Below are 4,544 nucleotides of genomic sequence, written 5' to 3' on the forward strand. Positions count from 1 at the left end.
GCCTGTTGGGGAGATGCCACCTGGAAGTGGGCAATATACAATTTTAAAAATGCACATTAAGTATTTCCAGTTTTACAAAACAAATGGAGAACCTTCTAAAGATGTGTTTGTAGGACACTGCCCATAGATGAGTGTGGACCAGTGTCCACCAGAATGATGCCAGGCTATGTGAGGCTCTTTAATGGTGATGTCAATAGCTGAGGATTGAAAAGGAAAATACGCAAGGCTTTGATATACACAATGTGGAGAAGATAATAAACACACTGGTGGTTTTAAAGTAGTCACCAAGTAAGAATTCAGAAGAAGCTGGAAAGAAGAGAATGTGGAACTCACTAGCCAGAGCGAGTGATGAAGCAAACAATTTCAATGCATTAATAACAAATACAGATGCAGGGAATAGAGGGTGACGCTGGTACTTTTATTATGAAAAGGTGGGACAGAAGCCCAAATAAATATCAGCATAGACTGATTGGGCGGAATAGCCTGGTTTATTACTATATAGCCTATACAATGTTGAAATCTTCAGTATTGTTAAAGTTGTATGACAGAGCCAATATCACAGCCTTTCAATAACATGGCAAGAGATGGACTTGGATTTGAACAAGATTTATTGCCGTGATTGACATGGTCACAGATGGTTGTAGCTCCTTCGACAACATTGGCAGCTGCAACCCAATCAAACAACACACTCAGTAAATCTTCAGACTGAGGAGGAGACTTTAATTGCATGTCATGGGGTTAAATGTTTTTATTTAAGAAAACATGCAACCCAATAAAATATAGACTGGAACAGTCCCTGGAATCAGTGTCCTTCTCATTCACATGCCACCACAAGATATAGCTAGGAACTTCTTGGTCAAAAAACAATTGTGTTCATGTCCATCTCTAAATATCAAATCTTACAACAGCTCTGATTATTTTAGGTACAAACAGTTTACTCAATTAAGTTTCAGTTCACTTGATACTTCTGAAATTCAGATACTGAAGATCATAACTTGAATGACTGTAAACATTTAAAGCTTTTATTTTTTTTTGAAATAATTATATTCAATTGTATTTAAACTCCCTGGAATGATGTAAAACATGAGGGCTGTACTGCAAAATGCATTTTAAATCTAAAGATCCTTTTGTCTTCACCCTACTGTCAATGGGCAAACCATGTCCACACTCAAAGCTAGGGACCACTACAGTTCAAATTAAAGAATGCACACAACATGTATACAGATCAGGCTGCAGCCTGTCTCAAAATTTAAAAAGATAACCTGTTATTATAGATCCATATTTGAGTCAATGTCTCAAGGAAAACAGAGAAGGGGAATGTTTTTTCAGAACAGGGAGGAGAAACAAATTGAAAAACTCCGTTCAGTGCAATGCACATAACCCATCAGAATGGACACGCTCTTTAAAAGTCTAAATTTTCCCTTAAGCACACATTATATACAACACATGCAAAATATTGAGAAGTTTTCATTCTCTCAGGGTCTTGTGTTTCCTAGCCAAAGCTTCAGATACAGGAATATGTACAGTTAGTCGTTACTATAGTGTGCAGTCCAATGAGAGCAGCTCTAAGTCACAGCAGAAATCTGAAAGACAAAAGATGAGAGTTTGTTTCACTGCATTTCAAAACGTTTTTAATCCCACAAATTGTTGACTTGGAGGTGAGGTGGTGGTCTGGTGAGCAAATGGGTGACACATTAGAATCTATTATCACACTGCAACTCACCTTTCCAGAGATGATGGCTTACTTGGGATACTGGATGGAAAGATCCTTAAGAGGCAGATTTTACCTTTGGATGACCCAGCTAACCATCCTAATAATAGCATGGTTTTGGTCAGGGTCAGGAATTTCATTCGGTGTTAGTTCAGTCATGTGAGTTTCGACTTCAACTTCAAATGCAGATCTAGAAATCAGCCCTGACCCACATTTTGTCCTGCACTCAACAAGACAATTTGCAAGAATACCAATTTGAAGGGAAAAAATCCAACATTCATACACTATGAGAGGAGAGTGCTGACTGTTTGGCAAGTGGACTCTGGTAGCAGGCATTTTCATGGAAAATACAATAGTTAAATAATTGTCAGTTAAGTGCCAAGCTTGGTTTGATTCTGATTAGTCAAGGGTGTTTCCTGAGAAATCAACCCAGCAAATGGTGGTCCTTCATTTTGCAGAGTTGAAATAAGAGCAATGTTCTTTCCATCCAAAAAGAACAGGACCCTTTGGTTGATAAGTAGACCATGTAACGATTAATCATGATTAAGCTACATGTCAACACAATCATCACTCAACTATTAATTTTGGGTTTTCCCTTAAAATTGGTATTCGTGCAAACTGTTCAAGACAAATAAATTTCAATTGTGTCTTTATTCAGCAGTACTCCGGTTCTGTACTCCATTATCTTAAAAGCAGCAATGCTACCTTGCTCCACATGGGAGCGAGTTCCACCCCCTCAGTGCATATTTATCCTACCTTATTTTGGACTCAGCCACAAGTGAAAACAGTTTTCCCACATCAACTCAACTGAAGTCCGTCATTGCATTGCAAACCTCTAACCCCCTGTCACTTTTCATATTTGAAACTCATAAAAAAAGTGTTTCTGTACTTTCATTTTAAAATATTCTTAGTGTTATACAGAGGAACCTTGATTATCCATATACCAATTATCCGAAAATCGGTCCCGACAGAAACATTACATCAAAGACGTGTGTCAACACTGATCGCATCTTTTGTTTACAGGGATTAAATGTGCTGCAAAGAACAGTCCTGGACCGATGGTAGCGCAGGCACCCTTTCTAAATGACTGACCTCTACACCCCCTGCCCCCGCCCCCCCCACACACACACACACACACACACAGGCGTGTACGTTAAACCCCCCTTCTCCAGATATTCTCTCCAACATTGTCCTGTACAGGGCAAAGGTGGAACCTGTCAAAAGGTTTCAATGAAAAGTTGTCTATTTGTCTGTGCGCACATGTGGATGCTATTTGGAGAGTCTACCCCCCAAAAGGCAGCAGCAGTCTTGTAGGTGTCCAGTCCAGCTGCCCTGGAGAGGAGGCGGGTGGAAGGGGGTCACACAGTGGGTGGGGTGGGCAGTGTTGGGGGCGGTGGCTCACGCGCTGCATGCTGCTGCTAATCTCCTGAACGGGGAGCAGATTTAATAGAGAACTCAAAGCCCCAGAGGAAAGGCATTGAATCGATTAACCGAATAATCAATTATCCAAATGAAAGAGTGCACACCCATCTCATTCGGATTATCGAGGTTCCTCTGTAATCTGTTTCCAAAGCCACCTACTGTGTGAATCATCAGGATGAAGACATGTAATTTTAGATGGTTAGAATTAGGTTCCTTTTTCGACTGTGATGCCAACTCAAGTTAAAAAAAAAAGTCAATTTAGTTTTATAATGAATGATTTATTTTGATACAATCACAATGAAGTATAAAGTAATTGTATAGGAATTCTATCTGTATTACACTCTGTACTGCAGAGTCCTGAACTATGGAACAGCAACACATCAGTGTGACAGAAATTCCACCAATGTATCCACTGCATCCTTCAATGCTGTTACCATCAATCAAATGGTAGTCTCCTTCTTAAATTCAATTCCACACGTGTACAGATAAAATTCCTGCAAAACCAACTATGATGGACTGGACACTGTTCAGACAGTGAAAACTGTGTCCTCCACCAATTTCTGTTTATCCACTCTCCAGCATTCCAAAGGCAGGGCAAAGGAAACACTTCACATACTTATAGTCAGAGTCATAAGGTATTGCATTAGAAATAAGATGGATGAGCTTGAGGCTCTTGGAAATTGGCAGATATTGTGGGGATAACTGAGACGTGGCTTCAAGTGGACAGGGCCTGGGAAATAAATATTCAAGGCTACACGTGCTATTGTAAGGACAGACTGATGGGCAGAGGGGGTGGGGTGGCCATGTTGGTAAGGGATGATATGCAGTCCCTCGCGCGGGGGGACCTAGAATCAGGGGATGTAGAGTCAGTGTGGATAGAGCTGAGAAATACGAAGGGTAAAAAGACCCTCTTGGGAGTTATCTACAGGCCCCCAAACAGTAGTCTGGATGTCGGATGTAAGTTGAATCAGGAGCTGAAATTGGCCTGTCGCAAAGATGTCATTACAGTTGTTATGGGGGATTTTAACATGCAGGTAGACTGGGAGAATCAGGATGGTACTGGACCCCAAGAAAGAGACTTTGTGGAGTGCCTCAGAGATGGATTCTTAGAACAGCTGGTGCTGGAGACTTCAATATGCAGGTGGTCTGGGTAAATAATGTTGTTAGTGGATCTAAAGAAAGGGAATTCATGGAATGCTTACAGGATGGCTTTTTGGAACAGCTTGTCATGGAGCCCACAAGAGAGCAGGCTATTCTGGACCTAGTGCTTTGCAATGAACCAGACTCTATAAAAAGATCTTAAAGTAAGGGAATCCTTAGGAAGTAGCGACCATAATATGATAGAGTTCAGTCTGCAGTTTGAAAGAGAGAAGGCAAAATCGGATGTAATGGTGTAACAGTTGAATAAAGG

The 4,544-nt window shown here is 40.7% G+C and overlaps 1 protein-coding gene across 1 annotated transcript in view; it reads right to left on the minus strand.

Moving 5' to 3' along the window:
• Positions 1 to 590: 590 nt before the first annotated feature.
• smdt1b (single-pass membrane protein with aspartate-rich tail 1b) overlaps positions 591 to 4,544 on the minus strand; it is a 20,291-nt gene continuing 16,337 nt past the window's right edge. Inside the window, exon 3 of the mRNA XM_043679985.1 lies at positions 591 to 1,583. The gene's annotated coding sequence lies outside the window, so the exon portion shown is untranslated. The remainder of the gene's footprint in view (positions 1,584 to 4,544) is intronic.

This window comes from Chiloscyllium plagiosum, chromosome 39, assembly GCF_004010195.1.
Source record: "Chiloscyllium plagiosum isolate BGI_BamShark_2017 chromosome 39, ASM401019v2, whole genome shotgun sequence".
Classification (NCBI taxonomy): Eukaryota; Metazoa; Chordata; class Chondrichthyes; order Orectolobiformes; family Hemiscylliidae; genus Chiloscyllium; species Chiloscyllium plagiosum.